This window comes from Pleurodeles waltl, chromosome 3_1 (assembly GCF_031143425.1).
Source record: "Pleurodeles waltl isolate 20211129_DDA chromosome 3_1, aPleWal1.hap1.20221129, whole genome shotgun sequence".
In the NCBI taxonomy this organism is placed as follows: Eukaryota; Metazoa; Chordata; class Amphibia; order Caudata; family Salamandridae; genus Pleurodeles; species Pleurodeles waltl.
In genome coordinates this window covers 1,572,314,809-1,572,333,471 of record NC_090440.1, presented here as the reverse complement: position 1 = coordinate 1,572,333,471, position 18,663 = coordinate 1,572,314,809, and positions in this window count along the sequence as shown.

The following is an 18,663-nucleotide window of genomic DNA, read 5'->3' as shown; positions in this document are numbered from 1 at the left end:
CATCGGCTTCATGATCTCCTGCAGAGTACAGAAAGAGTACTCCCCCATCTTCTCAAACCCCTTTTCTGATGATTTGTACATGGATTGGACCCCAGCTGCATCTCATTGAAAGGGGGAAAATGAAGGTTCCTGAAAACTCTGCAAGTGAGCAAGGTGGTGATGATGAGCCAGTGATCATCAGTGTGAGGAGTGACACAGAGGTGTCATAGATCACCTATATTCAACCTGCTTGGAGGCATGTGGTTTCACCAACACTGCTGGCTCTCATATTTTAAAAATCTCAGAAACCTGCAACCATTACTTCCACCACTCCTACCACAGTTGCAGTATGCCCTGTAGAAAGGAAAACAACAACACAACAATGTTACTTTCATTCCAGTTCTCTGGGCTTTGACATAATAAGAAATCTCTCCCTTTCAGTTCGTTCCAGTTTGGGACTGCTTTACACTTAGCCTTCATTGAGATAACATCACAATATGTTCCATTTGCCACAGGAAAATTTGTCAGAGTAAGTCAGGTGGGCATTCCGGTACCTGAGGCCAACTGTCCCATTTAAAAAACAGAACAGAACCATGTGCGAACAGCACCTTAAAACATAGCTGCTGATGGTGAGAGAGAACAGAGGCTGACGTAATAGAAGAAAACAGTCAAGAGGAAGAAGAGGATGATTCCAGCAGCAGCATCACGCAAAGCATCCCTGTAAGCCTCTGCCATAGCATACAATCACTACCCACAGCAACATCTGCATTGAACAAGGCACAGCATGATGTAGCACCTTCTGCCCCAAAATGCCTAGACAGTTACCTGCTGCTGGTACCTGTAGGTCTCTTGTGGCAGTAGAACTCCAAGAAAACCAACCTACTATTAAGGCTATGTTAACCAAGGAGTCACTGTACCACCAGATCATTAAACGCTTGCTTCTACAATGGGGAGACATCTAAAATGTTAACACTTGACATCCTCATTTTTGCTTTTGTGGAAGGAGTGGGCTCTCTGGAATTGGTGGAAGCCCTCTGCCCAAAATAGAAGGTTTCGAGTTAGACCTATTTTGCCGGAGTTGCTGTGCCAATGCTACATCATTAAGTACTGTAAATGGTTTGCAACACTATGAAGCAGAGCTCTGTTCAGTCCATCCACCTCACGGCAGACATCTGGACCAGTTGTCAAACAACAGATCACATGTGTATCACTGCACAAAGGCTCTCTTTCCTGTGAGTTAGGCAAGGGCTAGCTTCTGGTTTCACCACTAATGATGCTTTTCAGGGAATTCAACAGCATGAACCAGTTGCAAGGTTCACCGTGGGTAAATTTCATACAGCTATCAACATCTTGAGAGAGTTTAATACTAACATATATGAAAGACTAAAACCTGGAGGTCTCACAATTTGGTTTATTACCAATGAAAATGAAAGTATTATACTCAAATCCATTGCAGTCATTGGATATTTCAGAATCCTTTGTTTACCACATTGCATCAATGTAATAGTGTAAGATCTTTAAAAAAAAAAAATAGGACATAGTGAGCAGCATACTGGTCTCCTGGTGAAGAATGTGCACTAATTTCAGTCATTCACACGGAAGCAGATGAGGATTTTTCAGCATGCTAATAGTCTACCTATAAAAGTCTTCAGACAGGGGGTGACAACATGTTGGAACTCAACCTGCTACATGATGGAATGTCAGTTTGAAGAGTATAAGTCTATCAACATTTGTGAAATTCAAAGGAGAGGGGATACAACTTCCAAAGCCATGAACATCGAGATGGCAAAATGGGGGCTGTTGGAGTGTCAGATTTAAATGCTATTTCCTTTCTAGATTATCACTCAGGAACTCAGGAAGAAAGATAAGCCAAGCAATCCCATTGTTGCATCCACTAAAGGATCAGTTGAAAATGGTGGAACAAATGTTCACCAGTGTCAATCAAGAAGCATCTTCTTTGATGGATAGGTTAATCCTTTGCTTGAATGCTAATCAGAGGCTGCAAATACCAACTGTGTCCTCCAAGGACTAGATCTGTACCATGATACTGGAACTATGATACAAAAAAGCGCTGGCTGCTTACATTCTTTTTACTGAAAAAGATGTCTTACTTTGTAACACTTGCACCATCAGTAAAGTGTGTGGGCTTTAAAAATGACTGCAAATTTGAGACCATGGCAAAAGTTTTGAAGTGCAGCATTTAACCTCCACATAGGCCGTTGTTTTTTGCTTGCAGTCTCTTTTGCCATTGACTCCAAATGTTACAACATCAGCCTCTGCAATGAGTTGGCTTCATTCAGTAGGACTTAAGTCAACTGCAGAGTTGCAGGTACTACTGGTGGCAGCACCAATGTCAATTCAGAGGATGGTTCAAGAATATCTGGATGACCAAACAGAAGTGTACCTCGATAAAGAGTAATTGATCTGTTGGTATGGGAAGAGGGCTCAGTGGCCAGAGCACAACAGGTATGCAATAAAGAATCTTGCATGTCTGGTAGCCAGTGTTTCTTCTGAGAGTATTTTGTCTGGTAGTCAGTGTTTCTTCTGAGAGTATTTTGATTGCAGCTGGCACAGTTATCACAGGCAGAAGGACCAATCTCTCACCTCCTAATATGGAGAGATTACTAATGATTAAAATGAACAAACACTTTGTTCGAAAGGATTATAGTGCTCTTGAGACAGCAAAGAATAATGAGAGCGATTGGTCTGAGATCTCAAGTTTGGCCAGTGATTATGTTCCAAATGACCCCACCCCTGAATTTAAAAATTAGCTCTACTTTCCAGAGTAATAGAACAGAAGGACACCTATTTTAATACTAAATTAAAATAAATTGGAACAGTGTGCATGTCACAGGTAATCATTCAACAAGAGCAAAGCAATTATTTGGCCCATGCTGACTCAGCAGTGTCAGCTGAGAAAAACAAATTCAACTTTTGATCCAACCATTGACATTGAAATGCACAAATGGTGACAGTCTGTTACAATATAAATCCTTTATTTCCTAAAAACAAGTTATAGAACAAGAAGATGTCTCCCATCCCTATCCATTGTTTCATTCGTTTACTGGGCTGCCAGTGAAGACTTAAAAGGCTGCACTATATTGTATTTTTATTTAATGGAGAAGACAGACATATGGGTCACCACACTTGGAGCAGGTACCTTACTTATGGATATTGCCAAATACATGTTTCATGCTGTAAGGGGATGGGAGGGTCTGGTAAACTACACATGATAATGTATGGAGAAATTATTTGATATCAATGCTTTCCTTTCACATAATGAGTTATTTACATACATTTTCCTTTTGTTAACTTCCAGTAAAGCTAAAGTCCCATCATCTCTAGGTTCTTTCAAGACCAGTCAGTTTCTTTACCACGCCTTAAGTAATCCTTACATTATTTTCATTTTCTTGTCAATACTATAGGTCTATCTCTTTTGAGCGAAATAAATCTTAAACAAACATTGACACTGACCAGTAGAAGGGCCATTGCCTATCTGCTTCAATAGAAAACAGGATTCCTCAAAGAGGCTTACCCCTGTGAACTTGAGAGGTGTGAAATGCAGAGTAGTGGCTCAAATTTTAAATTCTAAATAAGTGTTTGACATACGGTCTGTTTAACTGGATAAAGCAAAATGTTGTTGTTAGAGTAATTCAGCAAGGTATGTGAAACTACATGCTGGGGATTGATGGTATGAGATTGGTTCTTCTAATGTTATAGTTAGTGGTACATAACTGCTCCAGTCTATGCCCTCTTGCTACTCAGGCATCATCTTGTTTACATTTAATGCTTACTTTTGTACTCCACAGGCCATCTCATCAGAAGAAGAATCCATAGCGCTCCAGCTTTTCAGTTCAGCCCTTCACCCAAGCTGGACAATGACAGAAGAATACAGATGCACTGCCTATTAATTTGTTTATAGTATATATTGTCTCTCCCAAACTATAATTTTTCTTTTTGTACTCCCTGGATGCATTTTTTATACCTAGGTAACAAATTGATTTGATAACTTGGGAGTCTGGAGGACTGAAGGACTGTCTGATTTTGATAACTGAACTGTTGTCTTCCTTCCGCAACAGATGTGATGAGCTCATTTACCTGAAGAATTTTTGTTAGTCTATCTCTCATCTTTCCCTAATTCCCCTAATCCTCCTTTTCATAAAACACCTAACCCTCTTTCCCCAGGTTCTGTGATCAGCTGAGTTGTGTGTTAATATCCACCTTCAACAGACCCCACACTTGGTGGGGCACATGTGGTTAAAGCTACACTAACTGTTTATAGGAGATGGTTACAAAAATTGACATCTACCCATGCGACCCCTCCTATTCAGGCATGAAAGGGGCAGTGTAGTATAGAGAATCAATTACACGAATATGTGTGAAAGAATGAGTAGTGTGCACTTTTTTCCACAATCTACGCCCAATATATTCTAATGAAGTAATCTTTTACTGAGTCATCCTGACCCCTCCTGAGACTTAAGGAGTTCAATATGCTTACTTTAGTAAGTAACTCAACACTACGTGGCTATTTATTGTTTAATCATGGTATTCTCAATCTTGAATTCTTCACTAAATCTGTGTTTCCCTTAGCCTATTTGCTGGCTATGATGAGCTAGTTCACCTCACCAGCTTCATTTGGAATAAGAATGATGTCCTGTTGCAAATCCTATGATGTTGACCCTGTTGGTGCTGTTGACCTATTCTCACTAGCATTAGGGAGGCTCTTTACAAAAATGTCCATTTAGGTTTGGACCGATTATAGGAAAGATAGCAGACATCTTTTTATCGACTGTGGTAGGAAAATAAATTCTTGGGAATGAGGAATTGGTGTTTTTTACTTTATGTTGTTGACAGATTCCATTAGTGGTCACTAATTGCAGAGGGTAGGGCAAGGGCAATAAGGAGTGTACAAACATTGATGACATTTATTGCCGGTGTCACTCTGGGTAGCGGTGTTCCTTCGGCAGACTGCAGAGGCAACGGCTGAATTCTCCTCCCTTTTTTCCTCAAGCACCACCAGCCAGAAGTACTGTTCAGCAATTGCTTCCATTGTGAGGAGGCTAAGCGGCTGTGTGTCACCAGGAGTGGCCATCCGGTGCATATGCTCTGGCAGGAGTAGCTAGGTGATCCAAAGAAAAAAGTAAAAAAAGACATAAATTCGAGCACTCAAAGATTTGTACAATAAGTACAATATTCTTGTTCCCCTAGAAGAATGTGATTTTTTTTTGTGCGATTCTTGGTCAGAGGGCACCATTTTTTCTGATACATATTTTCCATAATGTAGTAGCAGTGCATGGAATGAATTATTCCATAATTGTCACCATAATCAGAAATGATCTTTTAAACTTAAACAAAAACATACTGTGATTCTGTGAGGCTCTCGGAACCTTGAGGCTCCTACCGCATCCTCAAATGATAATATGGTGGGTGGCCTGGTGGGCCCAGAGGCACCCATCTTTTATAGTGCGAGCCCCAGGAGATGGGGTGCCTGGGGCTGAAAGCAGCTGTGGAGAGCCTGTCTCCCACTGAAAATAAGCCAGGCCCGGAGGATGGGGTCCCTGGGACCCCCTTGTCGTGCCCCCAGGGGCAGAGTGCTCACCTCTCTCAGAGAAATGCACCAGACCGTAGAGGATGGGGACTCCGGGGCAAAAATAAGCCCGGGGAGCGGCATTACATGCATCCATTCCCATAAAACTCACACCAGGCCCCAGCGGTTGGGGTCCCTGAGGATGAAATCAGCTGAGTGAGGGATGTCCCCTCCCCTTTATTGAAAAGATTGTCCCAGTGGCATGGGGGTGCCTAGGACATAATAAGGCTTAAAGAAGAGGGACACACAGCCCTCTCCTCTTTTTTTAAATGAGTGTCCCCGGTGGATGGGGTCACCACGGCCAATAATTGCTTAGGAGTGGGTGGAGTTTTATAAGGGGAGGGGGGCACACAACCCACTCCCCAAGCCATGGTAGGCTCCAAGAAACCCAGATTCAGGGATACTTTTTATAAGGGGGCTCACCCTCCATGGTCTTATTGTTTAGAGAAGGAGAGGGGGCTGCAAGATCCCCCCACTCTGAGCCTTCTATAGCCCCTGGGAGCCCACCCTCAGCGTTGGCTCACATACTGTGTCCCAGAGAGTCCACCCCCAGGACACAGCGCTTTTCCTGCCCACACCAGCATGGACAGGGAAAAACTTTGTTTTCTCCCTCCTGACAGGAGCATGTCTGGATCTCCCCGAATGCACAAGCAAACACAAAGGGCCTGATAATGATTTTGGGCAACAGAAAAAGCCTATCCATCTAAATTCCAATGGTGAGGTTGCTGCCATTGTGGCTACCTCTCCACTGGGCCCATTAGGAGTTTCCTGCTGAGTAGACCCAGTAGACCATAAGACTTGTAATGAGGCCCAAGGTTTGCCCCCCAGCAGGGAGGAGCTTTGAAATGCTCTCTCATCTGGGAGCAAAGTTTTTAACTGTTTCTCGTATACATACACACCCATCATCTGAAAGAGAGGTCTGAAAGGAGAGACCACTCCATTCACACACCCTACTTCGCACACCTGTCATCTGAAAGGGACATCTGACAGGAGAGAGCAGTCTCTCCCCACACACTGCAACACACACCTGTCATCTGATGTAGAGGTCTGAAAGGCAAGGCTAGTCTATCCACATACTCTACTACTCACACCCCTCATCTAAGAGGGATGTCTCACAGGAGGGGCCAATCTATCCACACACCTTGCTACACAAATCAGTCATCTGAAAGAGGTGCCCAACAGGAGAAGGCAGTCCCTCTCCACACACTACTATGCATACCTGTCATGTGAGAGAGTGGTCTGAAAGGAGAGGTCATTCCATTCACACACCCTACTAAGCACACCGTCATCTAAGAGAGAAGTCTTACAAGAGATGGCAGTCCATCCCCACACACTTGTACACACTAGTATCTGAGAGAGTTCTGAAAGGAGAGGCCAGACCATCCTCACACTACAAGAAGCACACCCATGATGTGAGAGAGATATCTGACAGGAGAGGCCTGTCACTCCACACAAACTACTGCACACTCCCATCATCTGAGAGATAGATCTGACAGGAGAGACTAGTCCCACCACACGTACTACTATGCATGCATGTCATCTGTGAGAGAGATGTGAAAGGAGAGGCCAATCCCTCCACACACCCTCCTATGAAGCCCTGTCATCTGAGTAGGGGTCTGCAAGCAGAGGCCAATCCTTCCCCTCACACTTTTATGCACACCTGTCATCTGAGAGAGAGGTCTAAAAGGAGAGACCAGTCTATCCTCAAACTATGCAAAGCGTAGTTGTCATCTGAGAGAGATGTCTAACAGGAGAGGTTGGTTACTCCCCTCAAACTACTACACACATCCATCACCTGAGAGAGAGATCTGACAGGAGAGACTATTCCTTCCATGCTTACTGTTATCTGGGATAAAGGTGTGAAACAAGAGGCCATTCCCTCCACACATCCTACTACGCACATCTGTCATCTGAGGGGAGGTCTTGAAGCAGAGGCTGGTCCTTCCACACACCCTACTAAACACACCATCATCTGAGAGAGAGGAGGCAAAGGAGAGGTCAGTCCATCCACACACCCTACTATGTACACCTGTCATCTGAGAGAGAGGTGTAACAGGAGAGGACAAGTCCCTCACCACACAAAACTATGAGCACCTGTCCTCTCAGAGAGAGGTCTGAAAGTAGAGGCCAGTCCATCTACACACTCTACTATGCACACCTCTCATCTGAGAAAAACATGTGACAGGAAATGGCAGTCTTTATCCAGAAACTACAACGCATACCCATCATCTGACATCTGATAGAGAGGTCTGACAGCAGAGGGTAGTTTATCCACAAACCCTACTACACACACCCTTCATCTATGAGAGAGGTCTGACAGGAGAGGACAGTCCATGTACACTCTTTAATACACACAACTGTCTTCTGAGAGAGAGGTCTGAGAGGGAAAGGCAGTGCTTTTACACTCACTGATATTTATACTTATCATCTGAGAGAGTTGTCTCAACAGAGAAGCCACTGTCTCTTGGCACAGCCTACTACACACACCTATCATCTGAGAAAGTGGTCTCAGTGGATAGCCTACTATGCACACCAATAATCTCAGAAAGAGGTCTGTCAGAAGAGGCCAGACCATCTACACACCCTGCTATGCACACTTATTATTGGAGAAAAAGGTGTCAGAGGAAAGGGCAGTTCTTCTCCACTCACTACTATACACACTTATCATGTGAGAGAGATGTCTTAGTGGAGAGACAGTCTCTCTCCATACACCCTACTATGCACACTTGTCATCTGAGACAGAGGCCTCAGTGGAGAGGCTAGTCACTCCCCATCCACCCTACTATACACATCATCTGAGAGAGAGGTGTCATAGGAGAGGGCAGTCCACTGACACAGCCTATTACTCATACCTGTCATATGAGAGAGAGTTTTGAACGGAAAGGATAGGCCCTCCTCAAACCCTAATATGCAGAACTATTATCTAACAGACTATTGTCATTAGAGAGGCTAGTCTCTCCAGTATACTATTATTGTCCTACAGGTGTGTTACAATCTTGTAGAGACTCGCAAGAGTAGTGTGCAAGCTCCAGGGAATGAAGCATGCTGTATGGGGTTCATTCAATCTTGTGAGAATCTTGCAGGACCCCAATTGAAAAATTACTGGGCCTGCCATGAGGTTTTTTTCCATCCTATGAGCTTCGGTGAAGACCTACATAGAACATTACTGGACATGCCACAAGGTGTTATACAATACTGTGATAGTCTTGTGCAATGGTATGGGGAGAAGTTAAAAAGTGGGCCAAGGCTCAACCAGTAGTTGCCATTCTTATTACCTGGTTGAATAAATACTGTGGTCTTACCCTCTAGGTGTACGGGTCTAGAAGCTTGGGGAAAGGGGAGTCATCTCATACAAAGAACATGCATCCCTGGGCAAATAAAACTATTCTATTGTTTTTAACAAATGTTGTGGTTGCTTTAACGAAGGAAATCCACAATGTGGCGGAGCTACTTATTCAGTCTTAGAAAGTCTCTGGCTCCTCTACTCCCCTGACTGAACATATCCCCAGTGAAATAGCAGTTTCCCTGCTGACACAACCAGAGATTTTGCCCATCTGTGCTCCCTGTCCTTATCTGATGAGTCGGTAAAACCACCCCCAGCTGATTTGCAATCTGGCCGGGCTACCTACAGCACAGCCACATCTAGTGGGAAGGGGGGGAACTTAGGTTTAAGACCATTCAGAGTATGTGTACTTTAGAGCAAAGCCTAGCTCTTCACAGAATGAGAGGTAGAAAGGGGGGCAATTCACTTACAAAATGTGTTACTCTACCTGGTACACTCAACCAAATGGAAAGTAAAGAATTTAGGGGTTCTGAATGCTCTCATTGAGAGAGTTGTAGACTTAGAAGTCACAGTAGGTTCCTTGGGCAAAGAGCTTTGGACATTATATACACAGCTGTCTCTCTTTGTTCAGGAGGTTGTACCACTGGTAACTCCTGTTACTGCGCCCACAATGTCTACATCGGCATTTAGGCATCTCGATTTTCCATCATCCTCTGCTCAATCTTACATGGAGGGAAATGAGAAGCAGACTAGTGGTACCATGACAACGTCCCTTTCACCTCCATCTATTCTCTGGTATCTGCTCCATGCCCTAGTAATATAAATGAGGGAGCAAGGAGACAATGTACTATGAATGCATGTCCAACCAACAAGGAGCATGGTAAGCAGAGTTAAGATATCTACTCGATAGCTAGATCTGCTTCAGATACTGAGCATAATATTGTTCTTATCCAGCTTCCACCAGCCTGCACTCCATGGGGCATATGTAAGGAAAGTGGCACTGCACTTAGTGCAGTGCCATTTTCCTTGTGCCTCCTTAGCACCCCCCTAACACCACCATATATGCACTGTATCTAAGATATGGCACACCATGGCAAAAGGGTAGGGAAAAAAGGCTATTTTTTTATGTTATTGATGTACTCTGTAGGAGTAGTGTCAAAATATTGACGCTATTCCTGCAGAGTACATTTGGGCCCATTATAAATGATGGAAGCCCCCTTTTAAAGGCTGCTCTGAACAGGCATTAAAAGTGCCATCCTTGAACTCTTTTGTCTGCACCCCTAACAGGGGACTGCTCCCTCGCCATACATTATGCCCGGTGCAAGCATAATGTAGCGCAAAGGGTTTCAAAGTGGCGCAATGCATGCATTGCGCTACTTTGTAAATATGGCATGACGATTTTGGCCTAATTTGGCCACATTAGCGTAAAACAAATTATGCTAATGTGGCACAAAGTGGCGCTAGGGGCTCATAAATATACTCCCATATGTTGTAGTTTTGACTAAAGTACCCCTTTTTAAACATGCTGAATAAGAAACATTTATTCAAGCCAAAAATAAGGTGGTTCCTTTGTTAGCTGGAAAGCTCCCTAACATGAAGAGTCAGAGTTTGTTTGATGAAATTATTAATGATTAGAAGAACTGGCTGGATTGGGTCCTCTCTGAAGTCTATCGAGGGGGATTGTATTGTTTTTGTCTAACCCCTATACGGCAGGGGTCATTCTGAGGGCATATATGTATCTTCTCCTAACCCCTACTGTAATCTCAGCACTCCAGCATGGATTTTTTTATATAAACTTGTGATAGCGGGTGGTGTTACCCAGAGGGAAACTCCCTTTGTTCAAATGACACTGTCAGTCCTAGTTCTTCCTGCCCGCAGCATTACCTTTTTCCTCTGCACAACCATTTTGAACCTTTTGAGTGGGCTAAATTTGCAAGATTAACTCAACATTGTAAGTGCTAAAATCCCTCTGGGTAATGAAACCACGATTTTAGAGATGCTAAAAATCCTAAATTGGAACATTGCAGGTGTGCAGGGTAAACTGGGGGACCCTGATCCGATTTCCTCTTTTGAAATGCCATGTTATTATAAGTCTATAACAAACATGCGATACAAAGGGGGAATCACATCTGGATGGCTATGTTTCTTTCAATGTAAAGGGTATTCTCTCTCAAAGTGGATGAGTCAAAGGGTTTTTAGTTACCTTTGTTAAATTAGATCTGTGTTATAACCCCAAAGTGATTCCCTCGGATTCCCCCTTTTTCTCTGGACTTTTGTTTGCTCCTCGGCCATCATTTATCCATCCTTTTTATTATTATCTATAATCCCATGCATTGGAAAGAGAATGTGGAGGTTTTTTCTAAAGTAGAAATGCTTCTAGAATTTTTTTTATCTCTTCCACGCTGATCAGTATGAGGTGTTGATTTTAGCAGTGGATTTCAATTACATCCCTGTAAGGAGTGTTATCTTTACCACTCTAAAGTTTCAGATGAATATTTTGAGGATCAGGTCTATGTGAAGTTCACGACTCAGGGGGATTTTATCTTTACCACTCTAAAGTTTCAGATGAATATTTTGAGGATCAGGTCTATGTGAAGTTCACGACTCAGGGGGATTTTAAAAATTAGCTGATTGCTAATTTTAATCTTGTACATTTGCTCCCCAAAATTGCTCTGGAGCAGACCCCTGGTATACCTACGGACCCAAATAGAGGCTCCATTCTTGAATACATTTTTGTTTACAGGGGGTTTTTTCTTCCCTTCTGAGCTTTTTGCCCGTATGGAATTTCTATAGTGATCATTACACCTCGATTGTCACATTTTCCTGGGAAAAAACAATTGGGTGCCATCAGATTTATAACATACTAATCAGGATCAAGGTTGTAAGGTTAAATGGGGGAAGATTATTCATGAAGAATTTAATGCCCTTATTGTTCAGAAATGCCAGGATGGTTTTAGGACTTGATGGGGATGCCACAGATATCTAGATCATTAGGGTCTTTAAGTGCATTGTCAAAAATATGAACTATTCCCTGACCAAAAAAGGTGCAGTGGTACCCCCTAAACCATGTAGATGGTTGGATACTCACTGTGTCAGAGCTAAGGAGTTGTAGTTGACATTAAAAGGTGTAGAGAGTGATAGGGTCATTTTGAAAAGGTCCAGATAAGCCAAAGGGATCCCAGGTGATCTTCTGAAATCATTAAAGGATTTATGTGCCCCATGTATTACTCTACATATTAATGCGGCCATCAGAGGCTTGCTTCCTGAAGTGTGGAAGAGTTTGGTTATAGTCCCTCTATATAAAAAAAGGAGATTGAGCTTATCATGACTTTTAAAGGCCTGTCACACTAGATGTGGAGGTAAAGATTATAGGGAAGGTAGCTTTGAAGAAGCTTACCATAAGGGCAGAAGAGAGTGCAATTCTTGCTAATGTACAGTATGGGTTTATACCTGGCAGGGGTGCAGTGCAACAAAATTTAAATCTACACCTGCAAATCTTGAAGTAAACACATGCCAAAGGGAGTGCCATTCATATGGCCTTCATGGATTTCAGCTCAGCCTTCGACAGTGTTAATAGGGAGAACCTTTGGGAGAACTGGGGTCCATGGGGGTGGACCTATCACTTGTATTCATGAGAGACGTTCACAGTGACCTTATGTCAGTGGTCAGGTATGGATCCAAAGGTGAGGGCACTGGGCATTTCGATCTGAAAAGTGGTGTTCTTCAGGGGTGCATTCTGGCCCCATTTTTATTTATTTTATACATAAACTGGCTGGAGGGCATTTAAAAAAAAATATTGCCACTGATGTTCCTAGGGTCAACAGAAGACCGATACCTGTTATTCTTTATGCCACCTCCAGCATTTTAATTGTCCGTACAGGCAGGAGCTTGCAATGTCTTTTGAATTCTTTTATCAGATTTATGAATAGTTTGAATCTCTTTACTAATTTCAAAAAATCTTTTTTTATGGTGTCAGTGCCTAAGAACACAAAATCTTGCAGCAATTTTTGCACTGGGCCGGGTTTTATCAAGGGTGGAGTCGTTTTTATATTTGGGACTGGTATTCAATGCAGGTTTTAGTTGAACACCACTAATGGAGAAGAACGGGGGAACCTTGAAAAGAGCAATCTAAGGGTTATATGATTTTGCCAATACGTATTAGGTATAAACTCCCACAACTTATGTTATACATATATACAGCTACATGTAAATCAATGGCCACTTTTGACTGCAAGATCTGGAGGCATGCATCAATAGATTCCCTTCAGGTGATTGAAAATATGTTTATGAGGAATGTTCTGGGTGTAGGACAAGGCATACTCACAGAAACAACCCATGACAAACTGGTTATGGCTTTTATTCCTGGCTTTATTCATCTTCCTCTACTCTTACTGTGGTGTTCTGTTTGGTATACAGAGGATCAACTCATTTTATAGTATTGCCTGTTATTAGACAAAGAATACCAGATTTCGTGGCTCCACTACATTACGAAATATTTTATTGACCTGGGCCATCCTGGTCTTTTCTTTGAGACTTTGGGCATAATGAAAAATTACCTGGTTTGGGTAAAGCAGGCTTTTTCCCAGAGGGCGGCAGTGGAATAGGAGAGCTCTGCCTTTGCTCAGCAGTTTTATCATGGATATGTCTTGGTTAAATCTGTTATGGGGATGGCACCTCATCTCCAACTGGATATGCCTAAACATCATTGATGTCTTCTGACATTTCTGAGGCTAAGGGGCATATTTATACTCCGTTTGCGCCGGAATTGCGTCGTTTTTTTTTACGCAATTTCGACGCAAAACTAACTCCATATTTATACTTTGGCGTTAGACACGTCTAGCGCCAAAGTCCATGGAGTTTGCGTCATTTTTTAGCGTGGACACCTACTTTGCGTTAATGAGATGCAAGGTAGGCGTTCACGTCTAAAAAATCGACTCCGAGACATGTGCGTCGGATTTATACTCCTGGGCAAAATTCACGCCCGGGAGTGGGCGGGTAAAAAAAAATGACGTACGGCCACTTTTGCGCCGTTTTTTAGCGCCTGCAAAAGGCAGGCGTTAAGGGACCGGTGGGCTCTGAAGGAGCCCAGAGGTGCCCTCCCATGCCCCCAGGGACACCCTCTGTCATCCTTGCCCACCCCAGGAGGACACCCAAGGCTGGAGGGACCCATCCCAGGGACATTAAGGTAAGTTCAGGTAAGTGTTTTTTTTTTTTTTTGTGGCATAGGGGGGCCTGATTTGTGCCCCCCTACATGCCACTATGCCCAATGACCATGCCCAGGGGACAGAAGTCCCCTGGGCATGGCCATTGGGCAAGGGGGCATGACTCCTGTCTTTGCTAAGACAGGAGTCATTTCTATGGGGGTTGGGAGTGAAACAAAATGGCGCAAATCGGGTTGAGGCGAAAAAATTGCCTCAACCTGACTTGCCCCATTTCTTGACGCCCAAGCCCCATATCCCCCTACGCCGGTGCTGCCTGGTGTACGTCGTTTTTTTCCACGCACACCAGGCAGCGCCGGCGGCTAACTCCGGCTAACGTCATTGATTAAATACGGCGCCCGCATGGCGCTTCAGAATGGTGTTAGCCGGCGCTAATTTTTTTGACGCAAAACTGCGTTAGCGCAGTTTTGCGTCAAAAAGTATAAATATGGCCCTAAATATTTTTCATCAGCTTTTATTCCCTAAGGGAGCTGGACTACAAAATCTGATTTGCCTTTTTGCACATGTAATAATCTCTCCAGCTGTACCTCTATCCATCTAGGCCCATATTTATACTTTTTTAAAGCCCCATTTGCGTCATTTTTTGACGCAAAAGTGGTGCAAACTTACAAAATATAATTGTATATTTTCACAGTATATCTTCCACACCCATTATCCAAGAGGCAAATCACAGGGGAGGGGCCAGTCTGTCCCCACATTTTTGTACACAGATTTATCATGCAAGACAGAAGTGTCAGCAAACAGGTCAATTCCTCCCCATGACCTGCTGTACATACCTGTCAGCATAAGAATGGGGTGTGAACAGATAAATTATTTTTTTTAAAGCCTATTAGGGACACCTCTCACCCTCCAAAGATGTATAAGTGGACAGGTCTCTCCCTGTCCTAGACACCACTGTGTATCCATTTTGCTCTAGGGAGAGGTGTGAGCAAATAGGTGACTACATACCCACACCTTACTGGACATTCATGTTGTCCTGTACATTGGTGTTAGTGGAGAGGACAATGTTTTCCTACACCCTACTATCTATGTCTGTCATGCTGGGGAGAGCTGTGACTGGACAGACAAATGTATTGCCATAGCCTGATATATATATAGGGTTATTTCCCTGGGGAGGTATCTCAGATAAAGACCAATACTTGTAATACTTGCTATGGAACAGTGAGGTCTTACATGTGAGATGAGTACCTTCACCACACTACGATGCATACTAGGGAGCGTGAGAAAGGTGTGAGTGGAAAGGAGGTATCTCTCTACACCCTACTTTACACACTGGTTGTCTTCATGCAAGGCTTCACTGGAAAGGCTAGTCTCTCCCCATATTCTACTATGCAAAGTGTTTAGGTTTTGGAGAGATGTCAGCGAGATCCCAGTTTCTCCTTACACCCTACTGTGTACTCCTGTTATATTGTGAAAAGGTCTCACCTTCTTTCCAAGTCATATAAATGGCAACTATAAGGCATAAGAACTGTAGTAAAGTAAAAAATCAATTCTTCCTCTTAAAAAAGTTTATGATCTTGTGAGGCTTTTGCAGGATTGTAAAAAAGTAGTAGGGTACATTAAATCTTAATGCAAGGTGTTACTGGAGAAACTGTCTCTCTCCATACACTCCTAGATACACGTGTAGCCCTGGGTGTTAGTGAAGACTTCACTTTCTCCTCACAACCTACTATGCACTACTGTTTTACTGTGAGAAGTATCAGTGGAGAGGCCACTTTCTCCCCACACTCTAGTAGTGGGACTATAAGGGAAAAATATTGTAATGAAGGAAAGTATACATTTTTCATCCCAAAAAATTATATGATCTCACAAGTCTCTTGCTGGATCATAAAAACAAAAAAAAATAGTGCTATGTAGAAAATTACTCTCAAGAGTACATAGTATTTCATGTTTGCAGTTTAATACTCACACCCTATGAAACAGAACTATTATGCATTAAATACAGTTGGAATGATTGAGCTTTCAAGACTCTCCCGAGAGCTGGACAAATATACTAGTGAAGGCAGGCATTTGGTTGCTCCCTCACTCATGAGAGTCTCGCAGGTGCCATTATCCCCCAGAAAAGGGATTTATTCCATGAAATAATAATGTAATATTGCAAAATAGTGGCTCTGACAATAGCCTTTGTGCTTAAAGTGTATAATACTCTGTTACACAGAGAACTGCATGCATTCCTTTATGTTTTTAAGGAAGAATCTATTCCCTTCTGCAGTGAAGTCCATCCTGCCTATAGACATGTGGCATGTCAAACCAGATAATGTGAGTTATAGAGCCCATGCCACGGTCACAAAGAAATGCACAAACTGTTTTATTGACATGCTTTCAGGATTTCCCAATCTTAGGACAAAAGATTTTGACCATTACCATTTTTGCCTTTGGCATATATTCGAATTTACAAACAGTTTGAGGAAAGAGAGATATCAATTGTGAAAATGCCTCCTTCTTTTGGATTGCAAGTGCAACACCTATGATTGTGACTAGGTAATTTCTTTCATAATTTACTATTATAAGGTCTGGGTGCTCACAATCAAAAATGCTCTTAAACACTGGTAACAATTTATGTCACTTTATACCTCTATGGCCAACCCAATTTATGTCCACGTTTCGAAATCCCAATTTTTTTTTGATACCTTAATTAATAAAATGTTCTGTAGCCCAGTGGATGAAGTTGTGTCCCAAAATCCAGAGGCTAACCATGGTGTTGTATGAATATCTCAGTCCCAAGAAGAGTGGTCAGCAGAATGAGTGATTTTCAGGAGCAATGTAGAGTTACATGAAAAGAGAAAAAATGGGAGAGTGGCAAAATGATAAATCTAATTGGTAGCATTTTGGCATCTACAAAAGAAGGTTAGGATGTGATTAACTGCTGTTTGCATGATGCACGTGTACTTGATAAACAGTATAGGCTTTTCTATCTGCTGATTTTCACAATTTGGTACAACCTGTTAGAGTCTTGTGAAAGTCATTGACAAGCTTCTGCAGATGAAGCCTGATGACAGGGTCCTCATGATCCCACAAGACTCTTGTGAGTGTAGCATTGAACTTGACAGAGTGACCCTGCCACAAGGGTCTTTTTCGATTTTGTGAGAGTCTTGCAAGTCGGATTGTGCAGAGAGAGGGAAGAGCATGTCTTATCACATTACCAGTGACATTTACCTAGTTAAAACAACCATAAAGAAGTAAAAGTAAAGCACATGTAGTCTAGATTAATTATAAAGCAAAAATAAAAGTGTACACAAGAAATCACAGGAGATTATGGTAGATGTAGTACCTTTTATTGAACAACAGATACATTCTTCTGTGAAGAATCCAAGACGGTGATTATATTAGGTTGAACATATAGTTTACTTTTTTCTCTTTAAAATTCAAAAATAGCTTTGATGTGATTGGCTGCAAGGTATGAGGGTTGATATATGTGCTGCATAACCTCAGACACCTAACATTGCCTGTGATGCTATGGAAGTGAAAAAGAGAAGTCTCTTTGACTTGTGCTCAGCAGAGGTCATTTGTCTTTTGATTAGAAATGATTGGCATATTCAGCTACCTTCAAGATATAGATTTATTTTCAGGGAAGTAAATATATGCTGTAAATTAATTAGGAAGCCTCTGATTAAATATTGGAAAATATATATATTTAGAAATAACTTGGAATATATTTTGTGCCCGTTCAAGTAATCTGGATGTTTAAAATCCTAAAAAAGTGCTTGCTATTTAACCTTAGCTGATTTTATTTTTCATATATTGTTGAAGTGGTTGTGGAGATAGTTTTTTTAAAGATCTAAGGGGCATATTTATACTCCGTTTGCGCCGGAATTGCGTCGTTTTTTTTGACGCAATTTCGACGCAAAACTAACTCCATATTTATACTTTGGCGTTAGACGCGTCTAGCGCCAAAGTCCATGGAGTTTGCGTCATTTTTTCGCGTGGACACCTACTTTGCGTTAATGAGATGCAAGGTAGGCGTTCACGTCTAAAAAATCGACTCCGAGGCATGTGCGTCGGATTTATACTCCCGGGCAAAATTCACGCCCGGGAGTGGGTGGGTCAAAAAAAATGACGTACGGCCGCTTTTGCGCCGTTTTTGAGCGTCTGCAAAAGGCAGGCGTTAAGGGACCTGTGGGCTCTGAAGGAGCCCAGAGGTGCCCTCCCATGCCCCCAGGGACACCCCCTGTCACCCTTGCCCACCCCAGGAGGACACCCAAGGCTGGAGGGACCCATCCCAGGGACATTAAGGTAAGTTCAGGCAAGTATATATTTTTTTTTTTTTTTGTGGCATAGGGGGGCCTGATTTGTGCCCCCCTACATGCCACTATGCCCAATGACCATGCCCAGGGGACAGAAGTCCCCTGGGCATGGCCATTGGGCAAGGGGGCATGACTCCTGTCTTTGCTAAGACAGGAGTCATTTCTATGGTGGTTGGGAGTGAAAAAAAATGGCGCAAATCGGGTTGAGGCGAAAAAATTGCCTCAACCTGACTTGCCCCATTTCTTGACGCCCAAGCCCCATATCTCCCTACGCCGGCGCTGCCTGGTGTACGTCGTTTTTTTCCACGCACACCAGGCAGCGCCGGCGGCTAACGCCGGCTAACGTCATTG